At 49.9% G+C, this 17,455-nt stretch overlaps 1 protein-coding gene across 1 annotated transcript in view; it reads right to left on the reverse strand.

Moving 5' to 3' along the window:
• Positions 1-17,455, reverse strand: part of MELK (maternal embryonic leucine zipper kinase) — a 214,689-nt gene that overhangs the window by 70,218 nt on the left and 127,016 nt on the right. The window contains exon 17 of the transcript XR_008291115.1: positions 3,225-3,440. The gene's annotated coding sequence lies outside the window, so the exon portion shown is untranslated. The remainder of the gene's footprint in view (positions 1-3,224; positions 3,441-17,455) is intronic.

The raw sequence follows: 17,455 nt of genomic DNA on the forward strand, positions 1-17,455 counted from the left end.
GTGCCTGCACCCAGTGCTGGAAAGAAAGCAGTGGCTAGAGAAAGGGTGGGTGATGTGGTAGACCTAGACATGAGACAGCCAGTGCTGCCCCCAACCCCACAGTTTTCTGCAGCCCCAGACTACAGAGCAAGACATTCAGAAAATTCTCATGGCTCCCAAAGTGGGCACTGAAGTTGGCTGGAAGAGAAGGTTGTGAGCCAATCAGAGTTTTGTGGCCAGAATGACCCTCAGAGTTGGCTGCAGCCATACTCAGTGGGTTTTCAGCCCAAAGGGACCTGTCTACACAGGCCAGAAGGGACCAAGGAGATAGAGGATGAGTAACAGTGCCTTCTCACCACTTAGTCTCAACCCACAGGGTGGGTCAGACAGAAAATCCTGATGAGGGAACAATCCTGAGCATGACAAAGCTCTAAAACCTGAAGTCACTGAGAAGTCCCTGAATATTAATGACTTCCATAAGAAATCACTAGATTGATTTTTTTTTTTTTCAATCAGGCAGAACAGGAGCACAAGTGAGGAAACCGGGGCACTTACAAGAAAAAAAAAGTTACATCTGGGTGTATCCACCTTGAGCTATGAAATGCCTTCCCTTAGAGCACACGTATATACCTGCATCAGACTGGAAGGCCCAGCCTTAGATGGTAACTGTGGTTAACAACACCCAGGGATGAAGGATTCCTAATTGTTCTTCTGTGGCTTCTCTGAATTACCGGGACCCCTCAGCAGCTTCTCTGGAATTCTCCAGGGTATGGCATCAGGGCTATCCAATCCCAGCCCCCAAGACCAACTCCCAGGAGTGACCTTTCCAGAAGCATTTTCTAGGCTTAACTGAGCAGCACGGTCTTTCCCACCACCCGCCCACCTCACAACCTACATCCTGTCATAAGCAATGACAAGTATTAGCAGAAGACAGAGGAATACTCCTACAAACATGGCCTTCATCCCCAATTCAGATGTATGCCCTCCAGGATCTTGGCCAGTGACCATATATGACTTCATCCCATCATAGCCCAAGGCCTCCAGGCAGGGGCACTTCAGAGCCATCAGGATCATTCCCAACCCAGCCTTAAAAGAGAATCAAATGCCAACACTGAACACTGTGTGGAATTACACATGAGCTGAAGGTGAGGAGTCTCAGCTCAGACATTTTATTCTCCCTCAAAAGAAGGTCACCATCAGCCGCAGCATCTCTTACTTGACATGTCTCCAAAGGCGAGGGAAATAAAAGCAAAAATGAACTATTGGGACCTCATCACAATAAAAACCTTCTGTACAGCAAAGGAAACAGTCAACCAAATTCAAAGGCAACCAACAGAATGGTAGAAGATATTTGCAAATGACATACCAGATAAAGGGTTAGTATCAAAAATCTATAAAGAACTTACCAAACTCAACCCCCCAAAAGCAAATAATCCAGTGAAGAAATGGGCAGAAGACATGAATAGACAATTTTCCAAAGAAGACATCCAGATGGCTAACAGACACATGAAAAGATGCTCAACACAAATCACACTGAGATACCATGCCACACCAGTCAGAGTGGCTGAAATGAACAACTCAGGAAACGACAGATGTTGGAGAGGATGTGGAGAAAGGGGAACTGTCTTGCACTATTGCTGGGAAGGCAAATTGGTGCAGCCACTCTGAAAAAATGGCGTGGAGGCTCCTCAAAAAATTAAAAATAGGATTACCCTATGACCCAGCAACAGCACTACTAGGAAGGACACAGGAGTGCTGATTCACAGGGGCACATGCACCCCAATGTTTATAGCAGAGCTATCAACAACAGCCAAATTATGAAAAGAGCCCAAATGTCCATCAACTGATGAATGGATAAAGAAGATGTGGTGTGTATACACACACACACACACACACACACACACACACACACACACATATATATACACATATACACAATGGAATGCTACTTGGCAATGAAAAAGAATGAAATCTTGCCATTTGCAACAACATGAATGGAACTGGAGAGTATTATGCTAAGTGAAATAAGCCAGTCAGAAAAAGACAGATATCATATGTTTTCACTCATATGCGGGATTTGAGAAACTTAACAGAAGGTCATAGGGAAAGGGAAGGAAAAATAAGTTACAAAAAGAGAGGGAGGCAAACCATAAGAGACTCTTAAATACAGAGAACAAACTGAAGGTTGATGGGAGCAGAGAGAGGGGAAGATAGGAGATGGGCATTGAGGAAGCCACTTGTTGGGATGAGCATTGGGTGTTGTATGTAAGTGATGTATCGTGGGAATCTATTCCTGAAGCCAAGACGACACTGTATACACTATATTTTAGCTAACATGACAATAAATTATTAAAAATACCAATAATAAATAAAAATGAAATGCCAATAATAATAACCAATAAAAAAAAGAAAGTCACCACATGTCCTGGCATGGAAAGAATGCAAAATAATAACAGGAAAGCTGTCTTATATTGAGAACTTGAACTCTCAGCTTTATGCTCATTAATCTGTGCATTTTATCATTTCATCCTTTTAACAACCCCTGAATAGGTAACTCCTCTTAGCACTAAGCATCCGCATATCCTGGTTTGCTGGAACAATCTTGCTTTATGCCTGTTGTCCTGACCTAGTGTCCCAGTCTGGATGACCTCAACAGTCACCTTAATTATTACCCCCCTTTTATAGCTGAAGGTATGGAGACTCAGAGAAGTTAGGTAACTTTCCCCAGGTCACACAGCTAGAATGTGGAGGGGCTGAACACTGGCCTCAGTCTATCTGACTCGGGAGGTGCAAGTGGTTAGCAAGCAATAGAGAAGGGCATGGTCATGAGATATAGGCAAGGAAAGGACTGTCAGCCAGACAGGAGAGGTAAGGGTGAGATCAGACCCCTTCCATCTTTACTTTCCCAATATTTCAAAATAAATATGCACCCCTTTTACAAATCTCTCCATTAAAAATAAAAACCAATAGTTGGTGATGGGGATGCCCTTGCAGATGAAAGTGCTCATTATAGAGACATTTTGCCTCCCCCAGCCCTGCTCAGGGAGCATCTGACTGGGTGCCTCAGAGCCCTGTGCATCTGGGCAGCCCTTTCTGCACCTGCTGTTGGGGCTGGGGTGGGCAGAGATGCAAAAGAAAAGGCCCTGTGTGAGGGCCCACAGCCCAGCTTCCGGTCCCCTCCACTCTCTCTCTCTCTGAGCCCCATCTCCTTATCTGTGAAGCAGTCTTGATAATCCAGGTCTTACCTGCCTCCCAGAGTTCTGTCAAGAAGACATCCAGGAAAAGCCGGGTTAAGGGAGATTTTCTAGAAGCGCAGGCCACATGGCGGTGAGGTGAGCAGCAAGTAGGGCTCATTGGGCTTGAGTTAGCATGTTCTCTTTCTAGTAGGTAAGTTCCCACTCTGTTATTTACTTTTCATCCCCTTCATAGGACCTTCAAGTAAATTTAAACATCGTCCTCACCTGGGAGGAAAAGAAAACAGCACTCAGCTCAGGGTGCACTGATCATGTCTCAGGCCAGAAACCGCAGCATCCAATGTGGAAAGGGGGGATGGAGCTGAAAGGAGGCCTCTGACAGGGGACCCCATGGTGCAGAACCAGAGACTGATCTCACTTGCAGACCCTCCATGGAAGCTGGCCCAGCTGAGCTGAGGCATTGCACACACAAGCAGCCAAACCTCCTCGAGGAGACAAGGGCCTTTCTCAAGGGGTGCCTTCCCCTCTTATAACAGAAGTCAGCCATTCAGCTTCCAGAGGGGCCTCTGCTCTGAAATGATGGAAAGACAGGGGGCCTCTGAGCCTCTGCTGGGGAGGACCCTATGCGACTGCTTGTCCCACAATTTCTGTGAATAGCAGACAGGGCTGGGCAATGAATGGAGCACTGGCTTATTCAAAGGCTAAAGGCCTAACTCTGCAACATAAAAGCTACATGACTTAACTTCTGAGCCTCAGTTTTGTCATCCATGAAATGGGACTGTTAAAACATGCTCTGCCTTCATTCCAGATGGGGAAGACTCTCTAGTCCAGGAACAGGCAGGGTAGCTAAGGCCCATAAGAAGGGGTTGAGTGATTCACCTACTCACTAGCCCAGCTTTATCCCTTTTCCTTTCTTCATGCTTTTTTTTTTAAGTTTATTTTATTATTTATTTTGAGAAAGAGAGACAGTACAAGCAGGGCAGGAGCAGAGAGAGAGAAGGAGAGAAATAGGACCCCAAGCAGATGTGGGGATCAAACTGAGCCGAAGCTGGACACTTAACTGACTGAGCTACCCAGGCACCCCTCCTTTTTTCATGCTCTTAAAGAGATACTCTCTTACCTTGTCCCCAGAACACTATTCCCATCATATCTAACATTTGATTCAAATTAATTCACACGGTAGGTCTTAGGAGCCATTTTTTGTCCTCAAAGAGAGATGCCCAATTCCTGCCCTTCCCATTCACAGATCCCATTCCCAGGTCCCACACAGCCATTCACACACCATTCTGCCCTGGATCTCCCTTTCTCATCCGTGGACCACTTAAAGTCAAACTTTGCAAGGCTCCCAGGGCCACTGCAAGGGCGTGGCTCAAAAGAAGCCCAATGCTTTTCCCAGCCCAGCTCCTCATAGGTGCACCCTTCTCCCCCCAAAGAAGCCAGGAGAACAAGGGGACACCTCCAAGGGGACGCCATTTACAGACAACCCTTAACAGCAACAAGAGCAGGGCAATGACCTTCATAGGAATCCCTCGTAGTAACATTTCAGCCCTGGCCTGCGACAGGCTCCACTGACTCTTGGACATAAATTACTTGTTCATTATCAGGCGGCGACATGGGGAAGGATGTCGGCCGCTTGATTGTGTCTGTGTCCTGTGGCAGGCGCCTGTAGTCTGGGCTGCCACTGTCCATGGTGCTGTTTTACATGGGCCTGAGCTGCTGCCAGCTTCGTGCTTTGCGGAGGCAGCTCTAGAGTCTGGGCTGGGTGGCAGGGAGGATACACAAGTTCTCTTGACAAGGTGGCCAGAGGTCAACGAGGATGGAAATTCAGCACCAACGTCAAGCCACACAGGGCCTGACTTCAGTTAATTCTGAGAGCTTCCACTTACTGAGCTGTTGTATAACCAGCTTCTGTGTTAAGTATATTTATATAAATATAAATATGAATATAAATATGAATATAATATTGCTAATGACAGAAAACCAGCTCCAAGCGGCTTAATCCAAAAAGGAATTGTTATAGGCATTCACTCAAGTGGTGCAACTGCAGGACAGAAGGGTTGATGCTGGACGGACAGATTATTTGGGCCAGGGATTCAAGTGCAAACAGGGCTCTCTCTCTCTCCGCACTTCTCTGCTTCTCTTCAGCTTGTTTTTTTCTGATGAGTCCCTGTCCCCAAGGCCAGAGCCATGTCTGCAGGCATCTTAAAGATTACATCTTATATCTTTACAACAGAGAGGAAAGAGGCCTGGTTTCCCCAGCTAGAGTATAAAATCCCAAGGATGGACTGTGATTAGCTCCACTTGGTCATATGCTCAGTCACAGAGGTGCAGCCCTGGGACCTGCAGGGAGTACTTGTTGGGGAAGGGGGATACTTGACTGAGTATAAACACCATAAAGGTTCTTCAAACACCACATATGCTCTCTTGTTATTCCTCACAACCACCCACTGAAATAGGCCCTATTCACTTTTCAGGTGAGGAAACAGACCCAGAAAGATCAAATGATTGCCCGATGTCACCCAGCTAGCAAGGGGCAGAGGCAGGTATCAGACCCAGGTCAGCTGAATTCCTAAGCCTGTGTTCTTTGAAACATGAAACATGAACCTGGCAAGTTGAAAGAGACTCGGTCTCAGAAGGACTTGAAGAGTTTTGGATAGTAGACGGAGACATGGTGGGGAGGGGGTGGGCACGGGGGGAGTGTGACCAGATCCTCTCAGCCTGCAGACCTAGTCTGTGGCATCTGAATTGGGCCTGTTCCATTGGCCCGGAAGGAACAAAGCTCTGCTCTGTTAGGGTAAAGACCAGGCAACAAAAGGAGAAGGAGGTAAGAGCCCAAGTAAGCTTGTGGGCTTGATTCTGTGGGCTCCTCCGAGCTTGATGAAGATCTGGTCTCCGATGAGCAGTACTCTGAGTGGCCTGAGAGAGAAACCAGCCCTGTCCTTATCTGGTCACAGGGGTCAGGGAGGCAAAAATTGCAAGCCACCCCTCCCACCACTTACAAGGAGTCTCAGATTGTCACAGCCACCTGCAGCCAACAAGAAGCTAAAAGAACAGGCCAGAGCCCCTTTGGCACGCTGGCCCCTCGTTCTATCTGTCCCCACCACCCTTCCCTCCCCAGGTCTCCTCTTCTGTTTCCTGGAGATGGCACTTTACCCAATCCCAGGATGGGGCCGGGCAGGACTGACACCCCTGTTTTACTGAGGAGCATATTAAGGCCCAGAGGGGTTGTGACTTTCCCAAAGACACACAGCTAGTGAGCGATTTAAAAATTCTTGTCATCATCATTAAATCTCCTCTTGTCCAGCCAAAATGACAAGCATTTGTTAAAACACATAAAAGTAGTAATTCAATATCTCTGGGGGCATAACTACACCAAGAATCTTCCAAAGCAAGCGAAAAGGACTATGGCATATATCCAGGGTAGGGGGGAGGTATGTCTGGGGTGCAGAGGGAAGTCCCGAGTAAAGTCACTCCCAAATTACTGAGGAGGATATAGGCCAGCTCCCTTGGGAATATATTCTGAGGGGAAAGTGATGGGATGAACCCACCAATGTCTATGCCAGGAGGGCCTTCAAACCCCTGGAGGCAGCCCTGTCACTGTGCAGATGGAGACACTGAGGCTTAGGGGAGCAGAATTGCCCAGGAGGCTTTGCCTGCCTGAGTGCAGAGCTTCCTCAGCTCCTTCTAGGGGTATCCCTCTGAGTCCAGAGAAAATGCCCCTTCTCTGAGCCTTCCCTGACTCCCTGCCAGAACGGACAACACCCCCCTCAGAGTTCGCCCATGCCTTACTGGACCACCTTACCAGCTCATGCATGGTCTTCAGTGCCTGATGCTGCACTCCCATTCTGCAGCCTGAGAGCCCCCGGAGGGCAGGACCCGAGTCTTCTCTAGTCCTCCCCAGTCCCTACCCCTACCCCCAGGGCAGACAGAAGTTACTTAATAAGAATTGGAGGAACAGAACCACCTCTAAGGTGAAATGCCCACACCAGGGGTCCCCCCAACTCTAGGGAGATGACCCTCTGGTGTGAGGAACTCTCAGATCCTGACTTCCGAGCAGAACAGATGCAGAGGAGCCTATTGGTACCTGGAAGGCATAGGCGTCCAGGAGCACTGCAGCCAGGGCTGTGCTGGCCATCAGTCTGCAAGGTGGGCACCTCCACCCAGCAACCACCAAGGGGTGGTGAGGCCAAGGGACTACCCGATCCAACCGCATCCTCATTCCCTGAGCAGATCAAGATGTGAGTCCTTCATCTATAGGACCACAGCGAATTCTCTGGGGCCAGGCCCAATGCCCGGCACACAGAAGTGCTCTGGCCGGTTTGCTGAATGAATAAAGAAATGTGCCAGAGGACAATGGTGTCAGTGAGGGAGGAAAACCAGCACTGGCTGAACACCTGTGACAAGCTGGACATTTTTTGAAAGTTACCTCACCGAAGCCGCAGCCACCATACCTAAAAAGAGGTGATTCAACTGAAGCTCAAAGAGGAGCTTCACAGTTAATAACAGATGGGGCTGTCTGGCCCCAGACCCTCCCCTCACTTAAAGTCTACACAGAAAGTGCCATGAAGCAGGATGTGAATCTCACTGTCCACCGTTGTCCCCCAGGACCCAGCAGGCGGCCTGGCTCAAAGATGCCCAGTTGGTCTGGGAGGTTGTGGCTGTAACTATGCTGGGGTCTTCCGGTCAGCAGCTGGAAGGGATTGAAGCAGGCAAATTCCAGGCCCAGGCCCGGGGCCCTGAGGCCTCATGAGGCAGAGCCCCTCCCACCAGCTGCTCCTGCCTCCCCAGGGTTGGTCCTCCTTGGAGGGCAGCCTGCCCTGCGTTGCTGGCTGAGGGCTTCCGCAGACAGAGTCCCCGGGCCAAGCAAACCCCGAGGTCCCCAAACTTGCCACTTCTGTAAAGTGCTCTGATCTTGTCAAATTGCTACCAGAGGAGTCATAGCTGAGTGAACACTTGCCAGGTTCCCGTGGCTCTCCCGAGAGCTGTCACCGTCCTCATCCATCATAATTGAAGCAGTCCACCTGCTCCGGGCCCATCTTTCAACTGCAATGATGGCTGAGATGCGATAGATGTGTCTTGTCATCACCTTGACTTTTTTTTTGGAGAACACAAAGGTCAGAAGGGATCCTGGGGTGGGGGAAGCCCTGATCTCAGGGTGGAGGGCTGACCGCCTCTCCCACCAAGTGCCAATCCTCACCATTGCCATCTGCTGCAGCCCTCCAGCCCCCTGTCTCTATCAGGTCCAGAGGAGAACTGGAGATGCCCTTCACTGCAAGATCCCAGGTTCCTACACCTGACTGCCATCTCTGATTCTGCAGAAGGACAGATGTCAGGGGCCCAGTGGGGTTTGGGGGGGCACTGACTTCCGTGATGCCCAGATTTGGGACAAACCTAACATACTAACTTTTACATGTGCTTCCTCTCAATCCATACCCATCCATGGCCACTGGCCTTGCACCTGTGCAAGAGAAATGGTTATCACTGGTTATCTGCCCTCAAGTCTGTTAGTTAATGCTATGGGTATGAATAGGTACAGACAGACAGACATCGGTTGCCTTATTACTAGGGCTCCAGCCCCAGCCTGGCCAGGAAGGTTGTCTTCCTGTGTAAAGCTCAGCCTGTTCACAGTCCTCCTGCTCAGAGGCCTCCAGGACTCCTTCTGTATGCAAAATAAAGATCAACCCCCCCCACACACACACACCGGCCTGGCACTCAAGGCCCTTGGCAATGTGGCACCAAAGAAGCAGGCAGTTTAAGGAACAGCAGGGGCCCCTAAAAGAATCAGTGCCCACTTAGTTTTAAAAATAATTCATTTTTTCATAGTCAGAGATGCTCTAAGACACAAAGAAATGTCAAGGGAAGAATGAGCCCCCTGCCTCCAGAGGCATTCAAGGGCAGCCAGAATATCTCCTGGAAGGCTGCCCTAGAATGGGTTCAAAATGAGGAGAGAATTTGAACAGGGTGGTTCCTATGTGCCTCCACCCCTGAGCTCTCTGACCCTCACACTTCAGCTCCATCTCCCACTATGACCACCTCCAGGCCTCATGCGGCTTCTTCCGTCTGGAGTGCCCTTCTGCTGCTCTGCTACCTGCACTACCCCTCCTCAGCGAGTCTTTGGTCCAACAACACATTTGCTGAGTACCTAGTCTGTGCTGAGGATACGGAAGTTACTAAAATATTGACCCTTCCCCTGAAACCCCAACCAGTGGTTTCCCTCCTCTTCCCACAGCCAGGGCTCCTGAGCACAGCCAGCCAACATCACACTCTGGAGAGACCAGAGCGGTGATCATTCTCCCCACTCCTCCCGTTCAGAACACTGGCTCGTCTTCCACCCTCACTCAGGCTGTGAGCAGGCACAGGGGTCTGCCTGCTGCTCTTGCCCAGAGCCCCTGGCAGGAACGGGGAGGGGCACAGAGGAGCAGCAGGGGGCTCTGCACAGGGAACCAAGGAGCCCCCACAGTCCCAAGTTCACACTGGACAACTTCCAGACCTCAGAATATTCAGGAGCCAGGCCCCTGGTTTCAAATGATGGTTCAGTGACTCAGGAAAATCATGGTTTATTCTCCTCAGAGCTGGGCCACAGCCCCTTGCCTTATATGGAGAAGTCAACCCCTAAGAGGCAGAGAAACTGGGACCTGTGCCTCACAACACCCAATCTACATTGTGCACATGGCTCTGATTTAAAGCCATAATCATCTTGGAAACTTGAAGTGTTTCCCTCAACAACAGGATTTTTTTCCTAAGCAACATCAGTCTCACTGGCGTCACATCTTACCCACTCCTGCCTATCCAGAAGGGTTCTAGAGTCACAAGGAAGTGCCCACAGGCTGAGCAGAGGGAGACTCAGGGTGGGAGGGGCTGGGATGAGTGTTCCCCTTCCCTCTTCCCAGCCTCAGTTTATAATGCAGGAGAGTTTCCTCAGCTCTACTCCATAGGATTCCCGAATCACCTCACCCACCCTCACCCCTGCCTCTGCTCCCTCTTACTCTCTGCCCAGGCCATAGGGTCAGCAGGTGGGCCCCAGACTTCCTAGGTTCTCAGGCCTCACCATCTCTCCCCTGGACATTGCACTAGCTCCCTCCCTGCCTCATGTCTCCTGTCTCCTCTCCAGCCTATGTTCCATCTCAGGCTCCACACAGCCCATGCTCCACACAGGCTGCCATCTTCCCAGAACTCCAGAATGCGCCTGACTCTGTCATTTCCCTGATGTGAGCTTCGTTCATAGGCTACGAGGCCCTGCATATCTGGCTTCCATCTGCTTTTCCCACTTCATCTTCCCACTTTCCCACCCACAACTTCCTGTCCTTCTGCCTGTGATCCTCTTCCTCAACTATTCTAATCCCTTCCCTCTGTGAAGCCTTGCCAGCCCCAGGGACTGGGAAGGGGGTGTTTCATTGCCCTTTCCTAGCACATTACTGGTGAACCCACTGAGGACAGGCTGAGGCTTGACCACCTCTACTTTCCCAGCACCTAGCATTGAGGGCAATCAATATTTTAGGAATGATTTTATGACAGCAATTCTGCTTTAATTTTGTATAGTACTGTGTTCTTCAAATCACGTTCCTATCAATTACTTCACTGTAAACTTCAGTTTCTCCTCCTATAAAGATAAGCCAAATATTACACTATTTGATGGATACAAAAAAACTAAATTCAGTGAGATTGATTGCCTCCCCACCAAGATCACACAACTAGTCAGTAGCAGGGCCTGACCAGGCCCAAGGTGCTCTGAATTCCAGGGGTGTGTTCTGTCACATCAAGATCACGGGGCATGTTTAGAAATCTGAAAAACATCAAGGCATGGGAACATTGCCTGATGCAGTCATCAGGCCAGGAAAATGCTATTCTGTTTTATTCTGTTTTGTTTTTTTCTTTTTTAAGGAAATAAGGAAGATGGCCCAAACCACAGACAAGTGACCTTGACACTGACCCAGGCAAAACTGACGAATTGTGAAAGGCAGCCATCAGTAGGAGGTGGCAGGACTAGGGTGAGACCTCAGCATCCACATTTACCAAAGTGAAATGCTCATTAGACAGTTACAACCAACCACAAAAATCTGCGATTCCACTTGGAAGTGGAATTTGATGTATTTCCTGGTCAGTTACCCTTGGTCTCTACAAGTTCCCCAGGTTTTCCCCTGCCTGTCTGCTAACTGTTCAGTGCTTGTCTTAGCTGACCTCTTTTAGCCAAGTGTGTGTGTGTGTGCGTGTGTGCGTGTGTGTGTGTGTGTGTGTGTGTGTGTGTGTTGTGTGTAAAATCCTCTAAATTACCCAGTATCAGCCACCCCATCCAGGGGCTCAGGTCCTGTTTCTTAATGATGATTGATGGCTTTGAAGATGCAGTAGATCAATAGGGTCTGAATTCCTAAACTCTTGACAAGAACTCACACACATCTCAATGCCCACCACACAAAAGCAGATGGGGGCCCTGTCCCTCAATTTTCTGCTTCTGCTGTGGTCAGATCAACCAGGATGGGGCCTCCTGGGGTCACTCATTGAAATGATTCACAATATTTTGTCTGCAGTGTGGCAGTGGTTCCTTCCTTCACTCAACAAACATTTAGCAGTGTTATCTGTAAAGCACTGTCCTTGGTCTTGGGGGCAGGTAGAGACAAGGGAGGGCGAGAGATGGTGAAGGTCTGGCCCCCATCATAATGGAACTTGGAGCAGTGAAGGAGGTAATAGGTCCAGCACTACCCAACGCAGACTAAGACACATGCTGAGCACTGAGCTCTGCTATGCACCACGCATTACACGCAACTTTCTACACACGTCCTCTCACAAACCTCTGTCCTCACGACAAACCTATGGGGAACTTATTGCTATCATGCTGTTTTACAGAAGGGAGAAGCACAGGTGAGGTCACTTGGCCAAGGTCACAGAGCTAGGAAGTTGGTGGAGGCAGGACTGGGGGGCTAGAGTGCACAAAGTTTTACAGGAGGGAGAGATTACCTGGGCACAGAGGAAGGAGAGCTGAAATTAGGGGAGATGAGGCTTGTGAGTCAGATCTCCAAGGACAAGTTGGATTTGGGGGGGGGGGGGGGTGGGGAGGCGGGGAAGAGGGAGGGCATTCTAGCCAAATCCCATGACTGGAGCAAGGGAAGCAACAGGATTCAGAAAAAGGAGGAGGGTAGCTGGGTTTGCACAGAGCAGAGGCCACAGGGAGAGGGAGCCGTGGGGGATGACGCTGGAAAGGGGGTTCAGGGTCAGGTGAGGCAAGACCCAGGAGCAGGTATTTTCCTGAGTGGGGAATAGGGAGCCACCAAAGGTAAGGTTTCCGTGCAGGAGAGGGTCACCGCCAGGGCGCGCACCTTGAGGTTGCCTCGACAGCAAGACCCAGTGACTGAGAGAGCAGGTCCGGCAAGGGCGAGACGGCGAGCCTCGCGCGTTTGTCGCCTCGGTGGGCCCACGCCCGAGGCCCGCAGCTCCCGCTCTGCGGCGAGCAGGTTAGCAGGGGCCCCGCGGGCGGCGGGCGGCAGGCGGGAGGCTCCCCCTCGACAGGTAAGTGATTGGATTAAGAGGCCTGTCTGACAGGATGTCCGTTCAGCCGCGGAGGCTAATCAACTTCCCCATCCTGTCTGCTAATAAATCCTGCTCCGGGGACCACTCTGCCTGATGATCTCTCCTCGGGGACCGCCGCAGACTTCTCCCGGAGAACACTCCCGCAGTCTATTAAGGAGCCGCCTCGCGCCTGTCAGGCCCGCAGGCCCGGGGAGTCTCGGGAGGTGCCCATCACCCAGGTGCGCCCGCTCCGAGGCGGCCCGGGCGGGCTCGCCACCGCAGGCCATTGTTCGACCGTCGCCGCGCCGCTCGGAAGGGGCCTCGGCCCGCCGCCGCTGCTGCCGCCGCTGCCGCCGCCGCCGCCGCCGCCGCTGCTGCTGCGGGCGGCCCCGCACGCGCTCGGCCGCCGCGGGCTCCGGGGTGGGGGGGGGGGGGGGCTCCGCGCGCATAAATTAGGAGGCGGCAATTGTTGGATCTATAATATCTATAGAGAAGATGTATAAATAAATTAAAGCTTTAATTATTTTCTTGGATTCGCTGCAGCTCAAGAGAGCTAGCAGAAAGCTGTCGGGGAAGGCCTGACTCTCTCCAGAAGCTGCTCTAGTCTGCTTAGCTGCAGTGATTTCTTTTTTCCTGTCTCCCCACCCCACCCCCTCAAAAGGCACAAGGCGGCGGGGTGGGACAATTTGCTTTGTTGCTCAAAATTGTTGACTTGTAGACCCAGCTGCTTCCAAAATAGGATGGGTCCCCACCCCCAACACACACACACACACACACACACACACACACACACACGCACACACACCCCTACCACCAGCGTTCTTTTCTGTGAACAGTGTCTATGGGCAGAGTTCAATCCCACATTTCATCAGATCTGGAAGAACCTCCAAGGGCGTTATTAAATATGTGAAATACGCCAGAAATATTCAAGCAATCCCCATCTGGCCCTGGGAGGGAGGAAGAAAGGACTGGGAAAGTAATAAAGTGTGTTTATTTTTTAATCTAGATGACATGTTTTACATCATTAAAAAGGACAATTATTTTTAAAATTCAGCCTGCACGCTTCAATGGTTCAGGAGGCCTGCCGCCTCAGAATCCATCAGAACCTCCCTCCACAGCCAGGCCTGGGTCCACCCTCAAGGCCAAGCTGCATTTTTAAACATTCAAAACCATGGAGGCGATTGTGAGTCCTTTAAAAAGCCCTCATCTCTATATCACCTTTCCCAGGAAAAGGGGATTTCTGATCTCAAGGCTCAGAGAGTCCTAAGCTCAGGCAAAGAGTTTCAAAGGATGACGGAAGTCCAACAGAGTTTGGAATGCCCAAACCTTAGGCAAACCACCCATATTGTTGACACAAACACCAGTTGTCCCATTATGAAAACCCTGCTGATTGCTCTCCAGAGTGAGTCTCTAACTGGTCCAGGGTCACAGCCTCATGCAGGAAGCAGCTGGGACTTCTGTCCATCATCTGAAACCAAGCCCAAGCCTCTTTCCAGGACACCCAACAGTCCTCTCCTAAAACTGTTCCTCACCCTCATCCCTTGGTTCTCTTGTCTGCTTTGGACACATACCTGGAGGTCAGTGTACTAAAGGGTAGGTCTGCCTAAAAGTATGCATCCTTTTTGGTCCAGCAAATGCATTTCTAGAAATGTCTAGGAATACAAGCAAGTCATTGAAAAACATACGAAGATTAGTCTTAAGGATGTTCATCATAGTATTATTTACATTATGTCAAACCAACTGAAATTGCCATTCTTAGGTCAAGGGCAACCAAATGTCAGAAATTTCATATTGTTCAGTTTAATAATATAAAAAAAATTAGAAATACCTAAATGCCCAGTAAATGGGATGGCTGGCTACATTTCAGAGCTTACTGGAATACGATGTTGCTGTTGGAAATGATATCACAGAAGTATATTTGGTAGAATGTGAAGACCTAAAGATTATATTAAATAAAAAAGAATGTATATAGTCTGATCCTTTTTCTGTCAGAATGAAAAACAAGCACGCAGAGATAAGGACAGGCCCCAAGATGTTCAAAGGGTTTTCCCTTGATATCAATATTGTGCATGGTTTTTATTTTCTTCTTTTGGCTTATCTGTATTTTCCTATGTTATAACATGTGCATTGCTTGTATAGTAATAGAAGTAAGCAATAAAGGGTAAAAACCGCAATAATAAAGTATGAGGCCCAGAGATGAATCGGGAGATGCTAACTGATCAAAGCCGGGAGAGGAGACCGGCCTACTGCAGCCCAACCTGCACACTTGCCTCCATGCTTTGATGCAGGCTGGAGGCAGGTAGGGGAGGCATGTCAGGAGCTCTGAGAAGGGGCAGCAGGCCAGGATGGTGCCGAGTCACCCTCTTGGGACACATGATCTGGGCAGCTGCCGGGACTATGGGGAGCTCTCTGACTGCCTGGGGCTTGGCCTTGCAGCAAAAGCAAGAGGACTAGGAAGCCCATGTACAAGGATGGTTTTCATCTGAAGAAAAGCTGGATTTCTAGCACGTGAGCGTGGCTCTGAGCAAGGCAGAGTGGGTAAACCAAGGTCAACCACAGATCTGCCGCTAACTCTCCACAACCTCTCAGTGTTCTGTCTCAGTGTGGCCAGAAAACATCCGGGCCTTACATCGGGGCGTCTGCTTCCATATTTCCTTATGACTTCTGCTCTTGCCTCACCCACACTGCACCACAGACAAGAAGGTTGTTTCGGCAGAATCAGAGAGCAATTACGAAGAACAAGGGAAAAAGTATAAGGCAAAAGGATTGAGAATGATGCCTCATTGGCCATTTTTTTCCACCCCAACGAATATTAAAAACTCCCTGGGCTGGAGGAGAGAAGAGGATCAGAGGTCAGATGCTGTAGGGGTGGGTCCTTGAGAAGGGCCAGGAACCCAGCCAAACCCGGGGGGGGTTAAGGCATAACAGAAATCTCAGATGGATTTGCAGAGATCTGAAAGCGAGGAGGGCCTGGGCCTCTTCCGAGAGGGAGTCCAGGGAAGCCTGGTAGAGCGCCTACGTAGGAGTGCGGGCATGGAGCAGAGATGGCTGTGTGGTGTGCCTGAGCTGAGAGGGCCTCGGGAAGACTGGGGAGCTTCCTGCCTCATGAGAGGGCGGCTGGATTTTCCCATGCCCCAGCGGCCTCTAGTGTAGCTGAGGCCACCCCACTTCTGGAGAGGTCTGCCCTGGGAGGGAGGGATAACCACAGCCTGTGGGCATCAGCACTGATGCCTGTAGGACCATGTGTCTCAAGGGCTGACAGTTGGCATGGGTGTCTCTCAGCACACAGCCAGCCACCAACTCTCTTATGTCAAGGCACTAAGTGAGCCCCACCCCAAATTTCGACACCATCTAATGGATGAAGAGTGGGGAGAGAGACCCCAGATTAATGAGACTGCTTGTAATTCATGGAGACTAGCCATGCAGCTTAAAGATAGCTCAAAAGAGAAAGTAAGCTCTGGAGGAAAAGATAAAGTCACCTTTCGTGCAAAGCAGTTTGTCACCTGGAATTGGGTGAGAGGATGGCAAGGTCCCACTGAGCACGTTTGTGGGTCTGCATCTTCTCAGGTGATCAGACAGGAAAGGCCAGGCAACAGGTGGACAGGGCAGGTGGAGCTAGATCTGGAGGGGCTCTTGGAAATTATTATGCCCAAAATCCTGGCTGGACAGGTGGGGAAACTGAGGCAGAGAGAAGCAGGGAGGTGCTTAGGGGCACAGGTAAACCCATGGTGGAGCCACGTTTCGGACCAAGTTCTTTCTAACCTCAGGCACTACAAGTGGCCACAGTGCGAACAGGGCCAAATGGGGTGGGTGAATGGGCAGTGCAGAGCCATCCCTAGGGGGTGTGGCTAGGTGGGTGAACAACCCCCAGTCCAGTCTGCTCCCAGAGTCTAGCCCTGACTTGGGGTCTCCAGGAGCACACGTGCATGCTGAGCCAGCTGTCTTCGGCCATGGTGTCCTGTTAATAATCGTGCTAACTGTCCCCAGACCCGTCAGCACTAATCTCCTTCCAGGACCTGATTTATCAGAATGGAGGGCACGCTCTTACAGGGTCACAGCTCACTGTGGACTCCGGCTCCTTTAGCAGTAAGTGGCGGAACATATTTTCTCTGCTAACACTACTATATGTTACAGGATAGATTATTTTAAGAATCAAGACTAAATTGAAACAAGGCAGGCTTGATTTTTTTTCTCCCAGAACTATAGAAGAGGGTCATCTATCAGCAGACGCAGTGGGTGCAGTGCTAGAGAGTGACTTAAAGCCCAGGATGGAGGGCTCAGCTTCTAGCACTTAGTTGCCCAAGTGACCTTGGGAAAGTCACTTACCCTCATTGAACCTCAGCTTCCTCATCAATAAAGAGGGTCACTATTTCCTGTCCTGGTATGTCAGATGGTCTTACAAATAGATCAAAGAAACACAAACCAGACATTTTGCCAGGAAAAATACACACACACACACACACACACACACACACACACACACCCTATAAACCCAGGAAAAAATGTTCCAAATCCTAATCATCTTAGAAATATAGATTAAACCAGCCAGGGGGCATTTTTGATTATCAAATTCACAAAAATCAAAAGGTGATAAAAGCCAGCATTGGTGAATGTGGGGAGATACCAGCACTTTGAAACACTGTTGCTGAGAATATAAATCAGAAGGACCTTTGTGGAGGGCAAATTTGGCTGTTACAATGAGCTTCCCCTCTGACACAGCAACTCCAAACCCAGGAATTTGTCCTGTGGAAATAATTAACTGAGTGAACAAAGAGGTAAAA

This window comes from Acinonyx jubatus, chromosome D4 (genome assembly GCF_027475565.1).
Source record: "Acinonyx jubatus isolate Ajub_Pintada_27869175 chromosome D4, VMU_Ajub_asm_v1.0, whole genome shotgun sequence".
NCBI lineage: Eukaryota > Metazoa > Chordata > Mammalia > Carnivora > Felidae > Acinonyx > Acinonyx jubatus.